The 23,187-nt window shown below is 47.7% G+C and overlaps 1 long non-coding RNA gene across 4 annotated transcripts in view; it reads right to left on the reverse strand.

Moving 5' to 3' along the window:
• The window catches only part of LOC146398779 (uncharacterized), a 149,624-nt gene extending 131,993 nt beyond the window's left edge, over positions 1–17,631 (reverse strand). For all 4 annotated transcript variants that reach the window (XR_014817279.1, XR_014817282.1, XR_014817280.1 and 1 more), the window contains exons 1-2: positions 17,375–17,631; positions 17,135–17,220 (exon numbers count right to left, since the gene is read on the reverse strand). This is a non-coding gene — a long non-coding RNA (uncharacterized LOC146398779). The remainder of the gene's footprint in view (positions 1–17,134; positions 17,221–17,374) is intronic.
• Positions 17,632–23,187: the final 5,556 nt, after the last annotated feature.

Below are 23,187 nucleotides of genomic sequence, written 5' to 3' on the forward strand. Positions count from 1 at the left end.
GTAGCTGATTCTGCCTCCGCAGGACTGGACCTCAACTGACATCTTGTGAAAAGGCAAGTAAGTTGCCTTCCAGTGTTACGTGGCCTTCTGCACATACATTTGAAGATAAAAACGGTATGGGTTTGGATCACAAGTAATAATTCACGGCGATTCTAAGCACAACTCGAAATAACATGCAGACAGTTTTCTTTAATTCTCCTTATTACGTAAGGCTGTGGGCCTCTGAGTTGAGGCTTTTGATTCGGCACTGGGACATCAGAGTGGGGCCAGCGGGCAACAGGGAGGGTTTTGCCTTTTGCTTTCCCTCCTGGAGCCACAGAACATCCCTGGCCGCTCCATGAAATCGTGGGAGAAGAGGCCTTCCCATTGCGGCTCAAGGGCGTTAAGACCCCAACACAGAGTCCACGGGGTCGAAGGTTCGATCCCTGGCCTCGCTCAATGAGTTAAGGATCCGGTGTTGCCATGAGCCATGTAGAGGTCGCAGATGCAGCTCAGATCCAGTGTGGCCATGGCTGCATGGCGTAGGCCCCAGCTGCAGCTCGGATGGGACCCCGAGGCCGGAAACTTCCATGTGCTGCAGCTGGGGCCATAAAAAGAAAAAACAGAACTGAACCATCCTGAGGGAAGAAACCTATCCTGCCTCTGAGGGCCATTTCTGCGTTCATGGAACCGCCACATCTGGAGGGTGAATTCAAGCAGTGCCCGAGGAGATGGAGGGCACAACCCACCTCTGCCTCCTGCCGGGTCCCCCCAGCCTTGCAGCCTATACAAAGGATGCAATGGAGGTTCGAAAAGCTCAAAACACTCCATAGAACTGGGGTGCGGATAGAATGGGAAAAAAAATTTTGACCAAATAAAACATGGCTTTTGGTGCAGACTTTCATTATGGCTATAACCAGTCTACAGGGTCAAACAAAGTCTAAATATTAGTGAGTTTGACGAAGACGTATCTGAAATGCATTTTTCCTCTATTATGGGATGTAGAAACTTCTCCATGGAGCTATAAAAAAATGAAACACGTTCATGATTCTGTACTGTGAAATTTTAAGTAGAAAAGACTGGGGCAGTAAAATTGCATCTAGAGCTCATTTAGAATTTTTTTTTTTTTTAATGACGACACATTAGAAGTGTTTTATGTAAAGAAAATTAGAGGTAGCTATTCTGTAGAACAGAGTGCCCCCACCCTCTGGACATTGTCTTTTTTGTTTTTTGTTTTTTTTGTCTTTTGTCTTTTTTGTTGTTGTTGTTGTTGTTGCTATTTCTTGGGCCACTCCCTCGGCATATGGAGGTTCCCAGGCTAGGGGTCGAATCGGAGCTGTAGCCACCGGCCTACGCCAGAGCCACAGCAACGCGGGATCCGAGCCGCGTCTGCGACCTACACCACAGCTCACGGCAACGCCGGATCCTTAACCCACCGAGCAAGGGCAGGGATCGAACCCACAACCTCATGGTTCCTAGTCGGATTCGTTAACCACTGCGCCACGACGGGAACTCCTGGACATTGTCTTGATGCTTGTCACCGTGAGTGCTGGGACATTGTGCATTTTGACACTTATACACTGTCCTCTTTCATTAGCCAAAGTGTTCAGTTTGTGTATGTCTTATTTTGCCAAAAACTGTTCACTTATCTGATGGGTGTCAATAGGTCATTTTTAAAAACACCAAAACAGGAGTTCCCATGGTGGCTCAGCGGAAATGAACCTGACTAGGATCCGTGAGGATGCAGGTTCAATCCCTGGCCTTGCTGAGTGGGTTAAGGACCTGGCGTTACCATAAGCTGTGGTGTAGGTTGCACACGCGGCTCGGATCTAGCATTGGCTGTGGCGTAGGCTGGCAGCTGCAGCTCCGATCTGACCCCTAGCCTAGCAACTTCCATATGCTTCAGGTGTGGACCTTTAAAAAAATAACCCACAATTCTTAGACTCTGCACAGCAACAAATTCAACTCTCTAATGCATAAGCACTCTACTAAATGCTTTCTTATAGTCATGGGTTTTTTATTTTTTGGATTTTCTTAAATTTATTTTGCTGAAATAGAGTTGATTTGCAATGTTGTGTGAATTGCTACTGTAAAGCAAAGTAACTCCGTTATACACATAGATTCCTTTTCATATTCCATTCTGGCTTATCACAGGATAATGAATATCTGACCAAGTTCTATACAGTAGGACCTCATTGTTTAATCGAAACTTGGAAGAGAATGGACAAAGTTAATCCTAACCTTTATTTTCCAGAATTCCAAACAACTAAATCGCATAGCTGCTAAAAACAAAAGAGTCAGTTACTGATGTTTGCTCACATTTTGCCTTGCAATGATTTTTTTTTTTTTTTTTAAACACAAATGCCTGAGGCTAGTGGAGAGAATCGCGTATTATCAATCCATCAGCAGGGCCTATTATTTGAGTATCTACTACAGTGTATATACTCAATAGCGCCCTAACTGATTGATCAGAGCTTTGGTTCCATTAACAAGCATCAGTGACTAATATTTCCTATCATTTTTTTTTTTTCTGCTAAGGAAATAATGACATCTCAACTTAGAAATACTGCTTAAATTGAATACAGGTGTAAAAGAACATAAAATGCTGATGTATCACTTTAGTAAGTTTCAGATTGGAGGACTGTCAAAAATCTGGTAGGAATAAGTTGCCACTGGGGAAGTCACCTTTGAGATGTGTGGCATAGCTAATTGAGTAGAAAATACTCTGATAGGCTTCATCCTGCTCGTTTTGCTCATCACATGTGCTGTGATAGGATCAAAGCTCAGCTGTGTTTGAATATGCATACCTCAAAAATGAAGTTCATAAATTCAGTCCACTAGATAAAATGAATCATTAAATGTGAAGTCGCTGACATTTAAATTGGGGCGCAGTGACAGAATCTTTTCTTTTTCATGATTAGAGCAAACTACTGAGCTGATGATTTAAAAATACAGTTTTTAAAACTCACAAATTGGCACATTTACATGTTAAAAGCCAGTGAACTGGAGCTCATGGTATCTGCCAAAGACACAAGAGTCTATGGTGCCTTAGAAACACCTCCACTCGTGTGCTGGCAACCCAAAACACAGCCCAAAGGAAAAGTGACTCATTAAAGCGGCAGCAGAAGGAGAGAAGAGCTGCTGGTTAACTGCTGGACACAGGTGATTGTGGAAACGCCATAGGGACGCCTTGGGTCTGTTACAGCGCCCCCTGCTGGCCCCCGTCCTATCAACAGTGTGGGTGGGGCGGCAGGCAGGTGGGTTCTGATGAAGGCACCAAACATTTTTATATAAATAGTATTTAAAGGTACACTGAGGAGTTTTCAAAGTAAATTTTTCCCCTGAATTACGGCACTAAACAAGCTAATAACTTTATCTCACCTCACAGTGTAATCCCGAAAATGCTTAGTGGGAGGAAATTTGTCGTTCATGTGCAAACTTGAAGCAAGTAGGAAAGAAATCCATGCAAGTAAATGTAACTAAGTTTACAGTGTATAATCTTTTGCTAGCCTCTTCTAAAAAATCAGCCTGTCTACCTAAAACATTAGCATGTTTCCTAGTATAAAGTTATAGCAAGAGCATACATAGGCTTTTTATTACTATAGCTTCATTGTAAAAAAATGGAAAAAAAAACTGTTTTACAAGTTTGCTCAAGGGCTGAGTATAACGAATGTGTAAAATGTGTTTTCAAAGTTCTGGTTTAAAGGATATATATTATAACTAAAATAAGTTAAGCTGCTAAGGCTCTCATTCTATTTTGAAAGGGTATTAAATATAGTACAAGGGCATCCCTCCTTTTTTAGTAAGCCCAAACATTAACTAACAATCTCAAAAAAATGATTCATTTGGCCTTTATAAATTTTTGGAAACTCTTAAGATCTAATGCTGTGTACTTTTTATGAAAATCTGCCCCCCAGTGGACATTTTATGCAAAGGCAGCTTCTTACTGAATGCCTTGATGGAGGAGAGGCTTCAGACAGGTGTTTTTAGCCTACCTTTTAACAGTTCTGTTCTAAATGGCAACCAAGTAACCCAGTAGCTAGAGAGATACAAAGTGGCAGGGGAAAAAAAAGCTTCAAGGCTTAACAAATGAACATAAAATACTTCTGTGGCCATCAACATCCATGTATTTCACAATTTGGCAACCAGGTAGTGTTAAGAATCCGACTGTAAGAAGAGTGTCTACGTAAAATCTACATCCTCATGTAGCAACGACCTTATTTGAAAAATGGAGATAGGATCGATCGTATCCTCCTCACAGCGCTGTTGCCAAGCCAGACGAGCCAATCCAAGAAAAGCTCTACAACTGCCATTAGCAGCAAAGTGCTCAATTGTCACTGGCCCTATGAGGTCAATGACTTTCAACTGGGTAAGCAAAGGCCCTTGTAGGGCTCATCAGAACTCCCTGAGAACCTCCAAGCCACTTCCTCCCTTCAGCATCTCTGGGGGCTGATGCTGCCATTGCCCTTTCTTCCTTCTCTGAGACGCACACACTCAACCCACCCCAAAGCTCCTTACCAAATCAACAAAAATGGGTTGAGACACGTGCGTCACGGCCAACAACTTGATCGGAACCCTCATCTAAATAATAAAGAGCCCCCACTGCCCTCAATGCATAGGTGCATTAAAATAAAAGGCGGGACACTTTGTAAACTCGGCAGAGAGAGTGAATAGGTTCATAATGCTGCTGTAACAAATTACCACAAACTCAAGGGCTTAAACTAGCTTCAATTTCATCTCCCGGTCCTAAGACCGAAATGGGGCTTAGAGACCTAAAACCCAGGTGTTGGTAGTGAAACCAAGCAGGGCCCTGTGGGCTCCTGGGCACTCAAGCCTTTCTGGTGCCCCCATGTCTTGCTGTTCAGGGAATAAACTTCAGCTTCCAGGACCTTCCCTGAGTTCCAAAGAACAGGTTCAAACAGGTGCCAGTCAGGGAAGAGAGGGGATGGGATTCAGAGACCAGAGAGCAGCAGTCAGTCAAGAAACAAGAGCACAGCTTTGGGGCAGAGCCCTGGCTCCTCCTCAAGGAATATAGGTAACAGTATCTCTGAGCTCTTCTGCAGAACTAACCACCCCCTCAACAAATGCAAGATGTTAATGAAGCTGCCTTTATTCAGAAAGAAGACCCCCAGGCCACCAAACACCAGCTTTGAAAACAACGCAAGCTTGCCTCTGCCCTGATCCTTACCTGTGGCCCTATTTTTCACTCCCAAATTATAAAACCACCTCCCAATCTCTCCCAAAGGGGGCAGTCTTTGAGGCATTAGCCTGCTGTGACCCTCCTTTGCTATAGAAAGCTCTTTGTTCTTCTTCGCCCAAAACCGTCTCCACGTTTATCCTCTCGGCACCGTGAGCAGAAGCCAGGTCCTGGCAATGGTAGAGAAGGGTTTCTTCTTGGAAGCCTAGGAGAGGATGGGTTTCCTGGCCTTTTGCAGCTCCTAGAGGTGGTCTGCAGGCCAGCGGCTCTTCGGAGGAGACCACCCACCCCTCAGCAGGAAGCCTTTTCCTGTCCCTTCAGCAGAGACTCTACTGTAACTAACTTTTCAACCCCATGCTCCGCCCACTCTGGTCCAAACACACCTTTCCAACCTTTTGATCACACAGTGCCAGGCCTCACCTGCTGCTTCTCTCCGAAGATCAAAGAAGTGGAAACAAAGACTAAGTAATGAATAATCCCCGACCCAACTCTGAACAAGGTAACTTCTAGAGGAAGATCAGGAGGAGGGAGGATTCCATAAGCTGCAAGGAAGGGGGGTGGGGTGCAGCGACAACGCTGAACATCCAGCTCTACGATGAGCTGCAATTACTTCCCTCCTTCCCTTTAAAAGCCTTCATGGCCTGAGTTCCCCATGTGGCACAGCAGAAACGAACCTGACCAGCATCCACAAAGATGCGGGTTCAATCCCTGGCCTCGCTCAGTGGCTTGGGGATCCGGTGCTGTGGTGAGCTGTGGTGTTGGTCACAGATGCAGCTCAGATCCCACGTGGCTGTGGCACAGGCCAGCAGCTGCAGCTCCCATCTGACCCCTCGCCTGGGAGCCTCCGTATGCCTCGGGCGTGGCAATCAAGCAATCCATCAATCCACAAATGCCGTCAAGGCCGAACAGAATCTTCGGAGGTGGTTTATGGGGGACACGGAGCCCACCATCTCCCCAGATGGCCAGCACGCTGATTCAAGGCAGCGTTCCCTTCCACCATTTGTGGGTACCGCGTTTGTAAGCAGCGAGCAGCAGCCCGATTCTATAACCTGCCTATTTTGACTCGGGGGTTATTCCTCGTCTTCAGAGATGCCAAGCCCATCACTCTGACCTGGCTCTGCCTGCATGTCTTCCATCTCTCCTGCCTCCCTCTTTCAACCCCATCTACCAACTCTCTTTTGCCCTGTGAGGTAACATGCTCACAGGGTCCAGGGGTTAGAGGCGGACACCTGTGCGGAACCATTATTCCACCTGCCCTGGGGGCAAACTCTTCCCCAGGAAGAGGCCATCTGGATGCCTGGGAAACAGCACACAACAGAAATCATCAATAGTTAAGCTCACACCCACAAGTAGCTAGAGGGAAAGCAACCGACAACTTGGCGCTCAAAATACCGTAAGAGTTTATTTCAAAGCTTTCCGTAAACCCATGGGGTAAGGTCGAACCCCCTTGGACCACTCTCAGCTGTGTGACTTGGGAAATTTAAAAAGCCTCTCTGAGCTTTGGTTTTTCTCAACTGTAAAAAAAAATGGGTTCATGAATATATGTAGAAGGCATATCGGATTCCCTGATCATTACCAAAATGAATTGTTTGGTAATAACTGGATTCAGAATGATTTAAACATTGATTTTTTTTCTTCAATTTCCAGGGAGCAACGTGAGTCCACATTAAAATCATCATTTGTCTCAGGTTCTTACTTTCTGTTTGTGTTGGTCTTTGTCCCTCTAATTGCAAGGCAGTGCCACGGGGTCAAATGAGCCCAGAAGAGTCCCCATAGTATTACTAAGACTGTTAATAGCTAACAAGCAGTGAGTGCCTCAAATTAAGCCAAATGCTATTCTAAATGTTTTACAGCTTTCGTCTATTTTAATTCCCACCATGACCCTCCTGGCACATAGGTCGTCATTGTCAGGATCTTGGCAGCATCCTTCTCATACTAAGGCTTCTGACTCACTGGCATGTTACACAAAACTGAATTGTCCATCAAAGGAAAAAAAGATTGGACTGAAATGGAATGTAATACAATTTCAGGAAGCGTCTGAAATCACCATCCAAAATGAGCAGCTGAGAGAGTTGTGTTAACGTCAATCCATGCCTGCATCATCCGCCTTCCAGTAAAATGTATTATTTTTAACCATTTCACATTTTTGCGGGCAGAAGCCCCAAAGTTAGGAAGATCACCTCAAGTTCAGCCTTCACAGCCAGAGCATGTGTTTAGAGCAGCTTTTGTTTCCTCTCTTTCTCTGCCCTAGACTTGCAGTCAGAGGCTGCTTCTGTTTAGTCGATAAAAGTGCTGTTGTGTTCATGAGTTGGCTTGTCTCTGTGGAGCCACTGGTTAGACTCTGGCCCCATGCAGCAGGACTAAGGATTCAGCATTGCTGCAGCTGTGGCATAAGTTGCAGTGCCAGCTCAGATTCTATCCCCGGCCAGGGGACTTCCATATGATGCAGTTGCAGCAGGAAAAAATAATAATTAAAATAATACAGTATCCACCAAAAAAAAAAAAAAAAAAAAAAGTGCTGTTGGCTTCCAGGTTGGTCATCCTGCCTAAGTGCTGCTGCTCCTGAATTGAGTAAAACAGAGACAGGAATTGGCAAGTCTGTTGTCTGACAAGTAAAGCAGAGTTAGGGAGAAAAACTCCAGCCTAAATGCCACCAACAGGGAGGAACCCAACGAGCATCTCATACGTCTTGCAAGATGAACTAGAAATTCAGACCTGTATTGTATACCCGTGAACACATCAAAAAAGAGGGAAAAAAAAAAAGGAAAATTTTTTTTCTTTTCTTCTTAGGGCTGCACTTGCAGCATATGGAGTTTCCTGGGCTAGGGATCTAATCAGAGCTGCAGGTCTACACCACAGCCACTCCCACTCAGGATCTGAGCTGCGTCACCTGTGACCTACACCACAGCTCACAGCAACACCGGATCCCTAACCCACTGAGGAAGGCCAGGGATCGAACCTGCATCCTCATGGATACTAGTCCAGTTTATTGCCACTGAGCCACGACAGGAACTCCCATACTTTCTCTTGAGGGAGTGCTTAAAACCCAAGTGAACTGGAAAGATATCAGTATTCTCGGAAGACAAGTAAACGTGATTATTTTTAACATGGGAATTATCACTAACCCAGCAAGGATGGCAGAAAATGGCCCTAGCATTACAAACTTTTTCATTAATGTGATAAAAAAAAGGGTTCAAAGCATGGTGCCAAGGACGATTAATGAACAGGAATTAAAATGAACCCTCATCAATGCTAAAATTAAAAAAATATATCTATCAAGAAATTTGAAGGCACCTCCCAGAGTTAAAAAGACCATGAAGAGCAAGAAGAGAACATGACCCTTCAACATCCTCCGCTTTATGTCAATGACAAAAGCAAGGCAGCTGGAAGAGCCATCTACACCTGCCGGCAAAATAATTATCAGACTGAGATGTGACTTTAGTGTCACTGAATGCCCCAAGTGACTCAAACTGAGTCCTAAAAGTACAGTAGCTGTGACGTCTAAGACTCCATCGTTCTCCTGCCCTCCAGGTGGGACAGGGGCGGGCCAACCGGGGGCACCTACACAGCTCCTCGGGGAAAAGAAACATCCCAGCAGACTGACAGTCATCTATTTCACCAGAAACCCTTACCTGGGAGGCAAGGCGTTTAGCCCCTGTTTTGTGAGCAGCATTTTAGGGCTGATCACAATAACAGGTGGTTGAACTATCAGCCTTTCCCTGTGTATTACAGTCTAAACATCACCCCGAGGAATGATTTCAAATGAAAGGTGCCATCCTTCGCCCATCCATAGTTTTGCTTATTTAGTTTAATGAGCTTACATACCCTTTCCTACAGCGTGCCCATCCATAGTTTTGCTTATTTAGTTTAATGAGCTTACATACCCTTTCCTACAGCGTCAAATACTGGGAACCAATTTACCCAGGAGAGGAGAAGGCAGACTTTCAAGCTCTGAAACCACAGTGCGAGGGAAGCTGACCCTCCCAGTATGTCTCCTACCCACTGGCTTCACTTAGTTCTACCCTTAGCAGGATTAAAAAAATAAATAATAAATAAAATCTTAAAAAAAAGTCTTTTTGTTCCTGCATAAGATAAACAGTATAAACTGTAAGTTCTCCTGAAAGGGACACACCAAGGACTTAAAATGCTACTCCGGGAGTGCCCATCGTGGCTCAGTGGTTAACGAATCCAACTAGGAACCATGAGGTTTCGGGTTCAATCCCTGGCCTCACTCAGTGGGTTCAGGATCTGGCATTCCTGTGGCTATGGTGTAGGCTGGCAGCTACAGGTCTGATTAGACCCCTAGCCTGGGAACCTCCATGTGTCACGGGTGCAGCCCTAGAAAAGACAAAAAGACAAAAAAAAAAAAAAAAAAAAAAAAAAAAAAAGCTACTCCATTATAACCAACTCGTACTAATTAGCCTCTTTGGGGGTTCACATATTTTGAGGGCCACAGAACAGAGCCCAAGAGCCCTGGGGTTATAGGAGGGAAATGGATAGTAGGAAAGAGAGTAGAGAGAAAAAGAGGAGAACAGCAAATGACCGTATTCAAGCGTCACCTATGGCCCAATGCCTCCTAAACTAGTTCCATGACTTCAGATCCACTTGTTTGGGGTTTTGTTTTTGGCTTTTGATCTAAGAATGAAGTGGTTGTGTCCGGAGTGTCACTGTTGACATGGAGAAAGTGGCATCCGGAGTCACTGCTGACACCTCTGGTCAAGTCCTAAGCAGCTCAGCTCCTGAGCAGCACCGATGGGCACCTACAGACAAGAACAGGTGCAGGTGCAGCTGTGGCTGGGGGACATTTAAGCTTCAAATGCCCAGAGGTTGGATGCTCCTGGATTTGCTCATGTGAAGAGTTCTGAGGACCTTGGGGCTTTAACTCCTGCCTGGACAAGGCAACCCTTAGCCAGTTAGGGGCAAAAGTCATGCACTGGCCCCAGGAGATTATCTTGCCAGCCCTGGTATCTTCCTGCCCTCACAATGTGCCCTAGCAGGGACTTTCATTTCTGCATTGGCGTCTGGACATCGGCTCGCCAGAAGCACATCTCAACCAAAAAATTGGACTTTGTTCCTTCCATCTTCCCCTCACCTGGAACAGCTGAGTAACTAATTTATTATTGGTTTGAAGTGTGTGATTTCTTTAGTGCCTTATTGAGAGAGATCCTCTATGCTACTGGCTCGTGACCTCAGTATAATCCCAACAGTGAGCCTATGTTTTGGCAGCTTATGGCACAGAAAACCCACGGCACAGACAGTCCCTGTCTCTGAATATCACCTGCCACCCCAAACAAAACAAATACCATTGGATTTAAAACACATCTGAAACATGTATGGGTAAAAACTTGAATTAGGACCCAGAACACCAGCGTTCCCATCCTGGCTCAGCGGTAATGAACTTGACTAGTTATCTGTGAGGACGCAGATTCAATCCCTTGCCTCGATCAGTGGCTTAAGGATCCCACATTGCGTGAGCTGTGGTGTAGGTCGCAGACAGGGCTCGGATCTGGCGTTGCTGGGGCTGTGGCGCAGGCTGGTGGCTACAGCTCCGATTTGACCCCTAGCCTGGGAACCTCCATATGCCGTGGGTGTGGCCCTAAAAGAAAAAAACCCAAAAAAATAGTAATAAATAACACTCATCAAGCAGTTACTGTGGATCCGGTGTTTTTCTAGGCACTCTACACATTTATTTAATCTTCTCAGCAACCCTATGAAATGCTCCTATGACGAACCTGCTTTTTAGCTGATGGAATTGAAACATGAAGAGGAACCTGCCCTAGTTCACACACCTGATGATAGAACAGGGTTTTGAATCCAGGTGTTCTGGAGCTTCTAGGGCCACACCCATGGCATATGGAGGTTCTCAGGCTAGGGGCTGAATTGGAGCTGCAGTAGCTGGCCTACAACACTGCCACAGCGACGCCAGATCTGAGCTGTGTATACCACAGCTCATGGCAACACTGGATCCTTAACCTACTGAGTGAGACCAGGGATTGAACCCACGTCCTCATGGATGCAGTCCAGTTTGTTAACCACTGAGCCATGACAGGAACTCCTGTTTATTACTATTTTTGTTATTACTCAACACATCAATTATTTCGAGTTTATTGTGGTTATTTTGGAGGCATGATTGATCAATAATAAAAAGAGTTTCTCATGCACCCCCATGTTCATTGCAGCACTATTCACAATTGCCAAGACATGGGTGCAACCTAAATGTCCATTGACAGAGGAGTGGATAAAAATGTGGTACATATATATATGCAGTGGACTATTATGCAGCCACTAAAAAGAATGAAGTATTTCCATTTGCAGGAACATAGATGGACAGATTATCATACTAGGTCAGAGAAAAACAATTATGATACCAACCTAGATGTGGAATCTAAAAAAAATACAAATGAACTTATAAACAAAATAGAAACAGGCTAACACCCCTAGAAAACGAATTTATGCTCACCAAAGGGAAAAGGGGGGCAGGGATAAATTGGGAATTTGGGATTAACAGATATAGACTACTATATATAAAATAAACAAGGTCTTACTCTATAGCACAAGGAACTGTAGTCAGTATCTTGTAATAACCTGTGACGTAAAAGACTCTGAAAAGAATTTATATATGTATAAATCACTTTGCTCTACAACTGAAACATTGTAAATGAACCATATGTCAATAAAAATTTTTAATTGAGGGAGTTCCTGCTGTGGCACAGTGGGTTAAGAACCTGACTGCAGCAGCTTGAGTTGCTGTGAAGGAGTGCTGGCCTGCACAGTGTGTTAGAGGCTTCAGCCTTATCATTCACAAGTCTACAAATAACAAATGCTGGACAGGATGTGGAAAAAAGGGAACCCTCCTTTACTGTTGGTGGGAATATAAATTGGTACAACCACTATGGAAAACAGTATGGAGGTTCCTCAGAAAACTAAATATAGAACTACCATATGATCCGGCAATCCCACTCCTGGGCATACACCCCTACAAAACCTTCATTCCAAAAGCTACATGCACCCCTGTGTTCACTGCAGCACTATTCACAACAGCCAAGACATATAAACACCCTACATGTCCATCAACACATGAATGGATTAAGAAGATGTGGTGTGTGTATTTATTATACACACACACACAGGGGAATACTACTCAGCCATAAAAAGGAACAACATAATACTATTTGCAGTAACATGGATGCAACTAGAGATTCTCATGCTATGTAAATTAGAAAGAAAAAGACAAATACCATATGCTATCACTTACATGTGGAATCTAAAACATGGCACAAATGAACCAATCTATGAAACAAAAACAGACTCGGGGACATGGAAAACACACTTGTGGTTGCCAAGGGAGAGGCACTGGGAGGGAGTGAGATAGATGGGGAATTTGGGGTTCATAGATGCAAACGATTCCATTCAGAATGGATAAGAAATGAGGTCCTGCTGTACAGCACAGGGAACTATGCACAATCTCTGGGCATAGACCACGATGGGAGAGAGTATGAGAAAAGCAGTGGAGATGCATGTATGACTCGGTCATTATGCTGTAGAGCAGAAATTGACAATACTGTAAAGGAGCCAGTCTTGCTGCAGCTGTGGGTGTGACCATTAAATTTTTTAAAAAGGAAGAACTTACAATAAACATCTCTCTAGGGAGTTCTTTTAGTCATGTTAAATAGCACTAGTATGAGTAGGCATAAAATGTGAACCTTAAAATTGTTTTCCTTTAAACATTTGTTCTACTGGCTGCCGAGGTTATGCCAACTATACGTGGAGGCTGTTTACTGATCAAAAAGATGTTAATCTAATCACACATTTCCAGGAAGCTGGAAAATAATGACCCTATGTCATGAGGCATTTTAAAATTTATTTTATTAAGACTTACAAATATGGGTACATGAGTCGTTAAAGAACTTTTGTCTTTTCTATGTAAGGTTTATTTGTAATATCCTTCTATAAATTGGAAAATGTAAATGATGATTCTAGAGTTTGGTCCTGCTTGCATCATTCATTCCAACATAATTGAATGTTAAAATAAGAGGATGAAGTACTTAGAGAATGAATTCCGATTCACTGAATTTAGAGCTGAAAGGGACCCTGGCAATAATACACACCCCAATCCAGAAAAGCCACGTGTCGTGGGTAAGGCACAGCACCTCCCAGAAGAGGAAACAGTCCTTCTTACACAGGACTTACAGGACTCTTTGTAGTATTTATTTTTGCCTTTGGTTTGTTTGGTTTTTTAGGGCCACGCCTGCAGCATATGGAAGTTTCCAGGCTAGGGGTCCAATCAGAGCTACAGCCACCAGCCTACACCACAGCTCATGGCAACGCTGGATCCTTAACCCACTGAGCAAGGCCAGGGATCAAACCTGCTTCCTCGTGGATACCAGTCAGATTCGTTTCCACGGAGCCATGACAGGAGCCCCTTTCACCCCTTTCCCCTGCTTTATTGTCCTTCAAAGCATGTCAGTGATGTCACGTTTCTCTATGGGAGACAAGCTGGCTGGTTCGTTCACGTCCCATGGGCCCCGCCAGCATGTACACCTCAGGAGAGTCCATTTCTCCTGTTCACATGACACTCGAAATACTCAGGGGGCCCCTGGCATAGTTTGGAACATGAACCCCACATCCTAGGGAGGGATCCACAGCTCAGCTTTCTGGGATCAGCCCTCAAAGTTGTGGAATCCAAGAGACAGAGCATCTTTCTCCAGGCCCCCACATTCTAGGGATGATGCAGGGGGGCCGTCTGGGGCGAGATCTTTGCCAACTGAAGGGGAAACATGGGACACGTTCCCAGCCAAGACAAGAACCAAAGACCTAGAGGGGGAGAAAGTTCCCGATACCCTGTTTCACATGCAGGGGAGGCACATTTTTAGCCCGTTTCAGGGTTTGGCTGGAATGCTTTAACAGAAAGACAGATGAACAAGAGCGGACAGCAAGCTATGTAGGCACAGTGCGCAGAAGCAACCCAGAGAAAGAGCGATTCAACATGTGGCTCCGATTCCAGTTTACACCCCACTTCAACACAGAACAATGCATTGTAGACCAATGACAAAGCACAGCCGTGTCAGGCTTCCCAGGGGAGCAAACTAAAGGGGGTGAATAAGTGGGAGAAACCAGCAAAGGAAGGTTTGTTTGCAGATCCCTCTAGAAGGACTCTGAACTGCTCAGACTGTCTCCAGTAAAAGAAGACCTTATTTCCAGCCCTTAGGCAGAAGAAGGGAGGGGTGTTTCTGGGTTTGCTGCTTCTTATCGCCTTCCGCTGAAAATAATTTTAGGTCAAAGAGGAAGATTTTGGGGTGATATTCAGGTTTCCTTCACACCTCTGATCCGACCAAACCTGAAACATGATTCATTCCCAGTTGCACAAACCCTGAAATTGATTTGCTTCCTTTATGTAAATTCTGTTCCGGTCATTTGCAACTCAAAGAGCCTCAAACAGGGGAAGTTTTAGGAAAAGACCAACTGCAGATCTCACTGTGATACTTGGGCAGATGTAGTTTGTAGATTGCTCCTGATTGTCCTTAGGCTTTTTAATTACAAGGGAACACAATCAAAAGAAGAGGCACTTATTAATCACCAGACCGACTTATTTACTACTCAGGCAATGCCTGGAAAAATCAATTTATTGCAAATGTTTCCCACAGGTTTGCAGATTTTAGGCAATTAACAAAAGCTGCTGTAATTCACACAAAGAACATTCATTGTGTTGCCAATAACTCATCTTGAAAAACTAGGCCCTGATGGTGTCGACTTTTGGGAGCAGTTGAAAACAGCAGAGCAGGACAGGCACTATTTCCAAGAACACCCAGTACTGTGGAAGCTGACAACGGTGCAGCATCTAGAGGCTGTCAGGGTCATGTGGGGTGTATGTCTATGATAGATGTACGAGTTGGGTCCTTGCTACCTCGACACGATGAAATGGATCTGGGAAAACAGCACATCTTGCAGGAAATGAACACGTTTAAAAAAAAAGAAAAACTCAGCCACACTTGAATGAGCCTGGCTCTGCACAGGTATCAAGGCTGGGCCCTCTTACCCTCACAGGGAGCTTCCTCAGCCCACCCGAGCAGTCAGATCTCTAACGCCAAGCCTCAGGCCACCTCTCCAGCAGCCAGGACACCCGCATGTCTGTCCTTGGAAATGATCAGCCGAGTATGTCCCATGAAAATGGGCAAGGCAGGACGGCATCCCCAAGCTCTGCCTGCAAGGGCAATATGCCCACTGGTGTGGGTCAGGGCTTCAAACTAGGGAGATGCCCTGTTCCCCCAGGATGCAGCTCCTGTGACCTGACCCCTCCTGACTCTTGCCCAGTTCCAGGTCTCTGGCTGCCCTGCACTGCCTGGCACATGCACGGGCAGCACACACCTTTCCAGAGGCATTGCGCAACGGGATCCCAACTCTTATATTACCTCAACGGAGGTGGGAGCCAACGCCTTCAAATGGCTTCAAAGGGGCAGCTGCAAACGGGCTGTAATTAGACCTTATGCTGTTCTAGATTCCCCGGCTTCCCTAACCACCCTGCACGCACATGCCCAGTTTGCACGCCTTCCGCTGGCCTTGGGTAGCCAAGGTCCTCCAAGCCCCAAACACCAGAACAGCACCCAGGATGCACCCACACCACAAAAGTCACTTAGAAGCAGCAGCTGCAAACCGAAGACCTGTTCCGGCTCTCTGGCCACCCTGCACTGCGCGCACACGCAGCGCACACCTGTTCGGCGGATTTTAGGCTGCAGGGGCCCTCCAGGCCAGCAGGAAAAGGGCCTGCCCCCAAATGTACATGTTCTCCTCTGTAAGGGAGCTTACACCCAGAAAATAACTCTTAAGCAGAAGCAACAAATTGCCCACAGTCATCCCGACCAGGACTTGCTGCCTGATCAGGTCCCAGGCTGCTCCAGCAACCAGTGTCTAAGGGAATATCAGGGCCAGCCAGGAGGATCCCAACACACAAGCAGGAGGTCCGCTTCCGAGGGAATAGTCCCTACGGGTAAATTAGGTCTTGAGATTAGACAAACCTTCTCTCTCAAGGGATTGCTCCTGGGATCCAGCACTTCTCTGCCGTTTCCGGCTGCTGGTCCCTGGCTTCAACTGCAAAGCAGGCTCATGCACAGTGTGCGCCCCGACGGCCTTCCTCGGCGCATGTGGGCCGAATTTAGGCCTGCGGAGCCAAGTCCCCGCCCACACCTGCACAGCCCGCAGGGTGGAGGTGCCCCCTCCTCCACCCCCACCCCCCCCCTCATACTCAGGCAGCAGATGCAAACTAACAACCCTAAGTCCCCATTTGGGCTTGTTGCCTGAAAGGCTCCCTGGTGTCTCCGAACAGGGTAGACCATGCCCAGCACGCCCGTCCCAGCCCTTTCAGCTCACAACCTTGCGTTATGCTTCCGGGGAAACACTGGGTAGGTTAGGTTTCTCCCACATCTGCTCAGTTCCAAGGCCCTGGGTAGCCTGAACTGAGCTGCAAACGCCTGTGCAGAGGCACCCAAGCCCTTCAGGCCTGTGGAGTGAAGGCCCGCCCCGCCCTGGCGAAGAAGTCGAGTTTCCTTGCGGTTTGCTTTCAGCAGGAGTAGCTCCATTGTATAGGTTGGAGCTTGTGGTCACGCATGCGCCTTACTCCCCAGAGCTGGCTCCAGAGACCCCGCTTCTCCGTTCCTTTGCTGGGCTCCACGTTCCAGCTGGCAGAACTGCTCTGCACGCATATGGGCAGTACACACCCCTTCTGCAGGCGTTTGGGCACCCCGGGCCCAGGGCTTCTAAAGCCAGTGCCGTCCCAAACCCCAGCATTGCCTCTGGAGTGGAAGGAGCCCACCCACCTACTGAAAATCACTACGAAGTGGAAAAGGCAAACTAGCAACCATTTCTCCTCTTGTCTCCCAAGAGCCTTTCCTGGACTCTTTTTCTCGCTTCTTGCACCTTCTAACCCCAACCCCTCTGCCCTTCCCGTGCATCCGCAAAACTTACCCAGTTGGCGGTGGGTTCTTGGGCAGCGGAGCCGCGTCCGGGCGCCAAACGCCAGCATAGCCTCCACGGTGAAGGACGCCCGCACCCTGAAAATCATTGAGGCTGCAGCTGCAAACCGAAGGCCGACAATCCCCACTTGGACTTGCTGCCAGATCAACGCCTGGCTTCTCCAGGAACCCAAGGCTCCAAAAAGTCTCTTATGGGGCAAAGCTTGGCAAGCCTGAAAAGGAAGTCGAGTACCTGTGCGTTTTGCCAGGAGAGGGAAGATTCCCCACTGGATAAGTGAGGGCTTCCATTTACTCAGGCAGTTTGTCTCCAGAAGCCTGCTCCTGGGACCTGGCTTCGCCCCACGACTGTGTCAAGTCTCCACGTACGTGAGCCCTACGCAGCCCTTCACAAGGCCTTGAACCCCAGAGTTCTGCAGAATTCTGAGCAAGGTTCTGGCTCGAAACTCTTGCAAAGCCTCCACCCGAACATCAGCCTGAGGCGTCCGAGGCAAATTGGCGATCTTCAGTTCCCATTTGAACCTGCAGCCTGATTGGGTCCCGGGCTTCTCCCAGCAGCCCGTGCTTGCTCCCGGCAGTCTCTGGAATACCTGGCCAGGTGTTTTCTGTGGAGCCAAAACAGGATCCACCTGCTCTGCCTCAAGGATGATGATGCGCTTTCGTGTAGATGAGGGTTTGGGATTAGGCAGAAGCCCTGTTCCCCGGATATTCTGCTCCTGTGAGCCAGCGTCTCCAGTCCCCAAAGACTCGTCAGCCCACCAGTGTGCCCTGGCAATGAAGTGGACTAAACTTGCATTTTGCCTTCAGGGGGATTATTCCCCGTGGAGAAGGTCAGGGTTTGTGATTACAGAGCTCCTCAGGCTGCAAGACCTGGGGCTCGACCTCTCCAGCTCCCTGGCTGGGCTGATCCGCGCTGGGCGCGCCTGCGCAGTACGCACCACTTCTGCAGGCCTTTTGCCGACCCCGAATTCCAAGCCTTTGGATACAAGTCCACGCTTGAAAAGCTTGCATAGCCTTCAGGATGAGAGGGCCCACTCTGAGGTGGCAGTGGCAAATTCCCCCCAGGCCCCATTCGGACCTGCTTGTGATTGGATCCCAGGCTTCCCCAGGAAACAAGACTCCCAGGTGTTACTCCCTGGAGAATATTCCAGTCAACCAAGACAGTCGAGTGACCTTGCATTTTGCCTTTAAGGGGAAAATTCCCTATTAGTTTAGGCCTGCTGTTAGTCTTTCCCCTTGAACCCATGGTGCCCGCTACTGTGACCCGGGTTCTCCAATTCCAGGACCCTGGCTCCCCACAGCTGTGCTGCGCCTCCCCAGGGCGCATGCGCATTAGGCATCCCTTCAGCACGCCCTGGACAGACCGAGCCCTCCAGGCCCCCAACACCTCCAGACCCCCAACACTTGCGGACCCAGCCCTCCAGGCTTTCCAGGCCCCAACGCCTGCACCTACACAGGGTCCCCAGCTTTTCCAACAGAGTTCTTGAGAGTTTCTTATTGGAGAATATATCGACCAGCCCTCTAGGCCCCGTCCTGGCAAGGCAGTGTAATGACCCTCTGTTTGCTGCAGGAGGAATAATCCCTATATGGTAGTTCAGACCCTGTGGTTAAGGTTGGGATACTCCAACCAGCCTGACCCCAACCCACCCTGGCAAGGTAATCTAGTTCCTGCAAGCGTTAGGGTGGCTTAGGCCTTGGAATTGGCAGATGGCTTCTTCTCCAGTGCCCTACTCAGCTGACCTAGCTTCTGACCAGTGTCCTGTCCCAGAACCCTGGCCTCACCAGCATGCAGAGTATGACCCTGCAGGCCTTGGTCAGCTGAGGCCTGCCCACTGCTGTGGGGCCACGCCAGCCTCACTAGGTGGGGTGTCCTGCTGGAAGGAGCCACCCTGGCGATATGATCTGATACCTGAGCTGCAGAGGTGGCAGCAGGCAATTCCCATTTGATTTTGCTGCTGGCTGTGCCCTGGGCCTCTCCAAGAACCAGAATTCCGAGGTGTCTGTCATCCAGGATGCCAGGGTTCCCCCATGCAAGAGTACCTAGTCCCCAAGTTCTCTGTCTTCAGGGAGGTGGCTCCCGAGGGTTCATACAAGTGCAAGAGCTTTTCATTGGAGGGGTCCCTCAGCAGTGAGTCTGAGGCTGGGACCCGGGACCCTTTGCTGTGGTGACTGGTGTTCTTGCACCTGGACAAGGGTCTCCTCGAGCAACAAAATACAAGCTGTAAAGTTGGGGCAAATTATAGACAACAAAATACAAAAAGACTGAAAATCCACCCCGACCCCCACCCGGAATAAGGAATCAGCTGGTGCCCCTCTGGCAAGCAGAGCAAAGGAAACCTTTGCTTGTTTTTCTCCTCACTGTTGCAACACCCTCACAGTAAAGCCTTGCCTGAATTTCTTCTCTGGTCTCTTATCAATTTCTATTGATTAAGGAAGGCCAAATGAAATACCAGCATTTTTAGCAACATGGTTGGCCCTAGAAATTATCATGCTAAGTGAAGTCAGCCAGACAATGAGACGCCAACATCAAATGCTTTCACTGACATGTGGAATCTGAAAAAAGGACAGAATGAACTTCTTTGCAGAACAGATATTGACTCACAGACTTTGAAAAACTTAGGGTCTCCAAGGGAGGCCGTTTGGGGGGTGGGGGGATGCACTGGGGGTGTGGGATGGAAATCCTATAAAATTGGATTGTGATGATCATTGTACAACTACAAACGCAATAAATTCATTGAGTAATAAATAAATAAATAAAAAGGAAGGCCAAGAACCCCCCGTGGTAATAAGACTACCCCCCCCCAGCAGCTGTGCGAATCCATTGTACTGGTTCCATTTCAGGGGAGGAAGGGGAACGGCCAGCTGCTTTCTCTGGTTTAGCCTTTTGCTTTCACCATTGAGGTAGGAGGTAGATGGGCCTCTGGACTGAAAACAGCTGGGACTTGTTAGGCCAAGTAAACTGGGCCTTATTTTTCTTTGAAACTTCAAGGAAAAAGTTAATTGTAGGAGCTGAGCTCTGCTGGAATAGAAGGATAAGACGACCGCTCCAGTGGTCAAGGAGGGCTCCCAATTACACATGCGCAGTAAGACTGCTAGGCGTCAGAAAGGGAGGGGGCGCCAGGCCACAGTAAGTCCTGATCCCGCCCCGGCATCCTTTGCTCTGGAATCCATCTTTGTCAAAAGAGGCGCCCGCATGTGGCGGAGGGTCCTGTGTCCAGTCGGGTGTGCGAATTACAAGGAGATGGTTGGCTAAAGGTCAACACGGGCCGGAAGAACGGTCCTGCAGAAGGGACGCGAATCCCTTCCCCGGCGCGCTGCTCTTTGAGGGGCTCGCTCTCGCCCGCACCGCTCTTCAGGGTGCCTGTTCCTGCTTTGCTTCTGACGCCAATAAACCCCTTCTCCGCGAGCTCTCCCACGTGTGGTACTGTGACTCTCACAATACACTTGACCCCTGTTTTCGGGCTTGGCCTCCTTGAAACATGCTTGCTTTCAACAGGAGTAAGAATCAGGGTAATTCTGCTTCTAGCCTCTAGTTAGTCTAGCGGCCAGGATTCCTGGGTGTGTGTGTGTCTGTCTGTCTGTCTTTTTGCCATTTCTAGGGCCGATCCTGCAACATGTGGAGGCTCCCAGGCTAGCGGTCTAATTGGCCACTGGCCTACGCCAGAGCCACAGCTATGCCAGATCCGAATCTGCGACCTACACCACAGCTCACGACAACACCGGATCCTTAACCCACTGAGCGAGGCCAGGGATCAAACCTGCAACCTCATGGTTCCTAGTCGGCATTGTTAACCACGGAGCCACGACGGGAACTCCAGATTCCTGGTTTTTAACCAGGCTGCCCAGGTTCAATTCCTGAGCAGAAAATTAAGATCTGACTCCAAGCCATCACTCACTGCTGTCTCTCTGAGATCACTCTCACAAGAAGTGATTAAAGGCTTGATTGCTACCTTCATCCTGGCACATTTTTATAATCCGCGGATGCCCGGCAGCTCAGCTTCCTCCGACTCAGCTGCACTCTGCACACCTGGTTTTCCTATGTTCCAGGTTAACCTTCCAGCACAGCCCACAGGGTCTGCGTAGTGAGTTTTGCTTTTCTCTGCAGCCTCAGCACATAAGACACTCTCCCCACTCCATAGTCCAGTTAAGTAGGCTTTCTCTCGGGTCCCTGGTGCTCTTTCCAAACCCAGAATGTAAATTCTAAAGTAGATTTTTCAGGTTGAGATTGGAAACATTTTGGAAGAAAACATGCTTGGGCCAGGCTGGGGAGTGAGGGTAGCAAAGAAAAACGCCTCCTAACCCGAGAGAGGAGCCTCCATTCATGAGAACTGTAAGTCTTGGGGAAAGGGGGGGTGGTGCGGGGAGGGCAGAGCCAGGCTTCAATTATTTTTATGTATTTATTTTTGTCTTTTTAGGGCTGCACCCGCGGCATATGGAGGTTCCCAAGCTAGGGGTGTAATCAGAGCTGTACACCAGCCTACACCACAGCCACAGCAACACCAGATCCGCGTCTGCAACCTACACCGCAGCGCAAGTTGATGCTGGATCCTTAACCCACTGAGCGAGGCCAGGGATTGAACCCACAACCTCATGGTTCCTAGTTGAATTTGAATCTGCTGCGCCACAACGGGAACTCCTTTATTTAATTATTTATTTTTTATTTTTTGGTCTCGGGCTTCCATTAAAGCAAGTTGGTAGAGAGCTGTTTCAAAAAGCTAAAGGATCTGCCTCTTTGTTTTAAATGGAATGCAGCGCAGGAAGCAATATGGCAGGGATTTTGATGGAAACAACAGAGGAAAAATTGATCAATTTGTAACTGAGCCAGACCCTCTGGGACCTTCCCCGGGCAGGCCCTTCCCCCACATCCTCTGCTGTAGGTCCTCTCTGAACAAAACCTGTGCCTTGTTGGAGGTTTTCAGGAACCTTGTGACCTGACCTCTGAGGACAGCTGCAAGAACAAAGGACTCTGCACCAAGAAGTTTGCAGTAACCAACCACAACCCTCCCTCACCTTGCTTTCAACAATGTTTTGCAATTTTGGTTCTGGGCGTTCCAGGTATTTTGGGGATATGAGCCACCCATCGCCATGCATGGCCCTGCGCTAAACCTTCCTCTGGTCCAAACGCTGCCATGTCAGTTTCTTTGGCCTCCCTGTGCGCAGGGCACTCAGACTTGTGCTAATAACATGAAAATTCAGAGTAATATTGTTAGTAGTCAGAAATCTCATTTCTCTTTGTTAGCACTTACACAACTGAAAGTTGGAGTTCCTGTCTTGACTCACTGGTTAACAAACCCGACTAGCATGCATGAGGACGTGGGTTCAATCCCTGGCCTTGCTCAGTGGGTTAGGGATCTGGCATTGCTGTGAGCTGTGTGTAGGTTGCAGACGTAGCTTGGATCCCTCATGCTGTGGCTGTGGTGTAGGCTGGTGGCTACAGCTCCGATTCGACCCCTAGCCTGGGAACCTCCATATGCCACAGCTGCGGCCCTAGAAAAAGACCAAAAGACAAAAACAATGGCAAGTTAATAGTTTTATGCAATTATTTGGCGGCTAGTTCTTACACCCACCTCTTTAGCAAAATTGTAAATGAGCAGGGGTGGTAAACATGTCATTATCCTTTTTTGGCCCCAAATGCTACATGCTGGGCACAGAGAAAATGCTCTATAAATACTTTTTTCTTTTTTTGCCTTTTTTAGGGCTGCTCCCACGGCATATGGAGGTTCCCGGGCTAGGGGTCCAATCGGAGGTACAGCTGCCAGCCTATGCCAGAACCACAGCAATGCGGGATCCGAGCCGCATCTTCGACCTACACCACAGCTCACGGCAACGCTGGATCCTCAACCCACTGAGCGGGGCCAGGGATCGAACCTGGGATCTCATGGTTCCTCGTCAGATTCGTTAACCACTGAGCCAGGACGGGAACTCCTATAAATACTTTTTGAATGAGGAAGAATGACAGACAAGAAGATGGGTACTTAGGCTCCCATTTTTCCAGAAGGCTGTTTTCATAGGACTGCACACTGGCCTTGACAGGCCACACTCAAGTAT

The sequence above is a fragment of the Sus scrofa genome, chromosome 10, assembly GCF_054392235.1.
Source record: "Sus scrofa isolate SSC_HxYL_T2T_F1_AM1 chromosome 10, Sscrofa_HxYL_maternal_Yorkshire_Landrace_v2.0, whole genome shotgun sequence".
In the NCBI taxonomy this organism is placed as follows: domain Eukaryota; kingdom Metazoa; phylum Chordata; class Mammalia; order Artiodactyla; family Suidae; genus Sus; species Sus scrofa.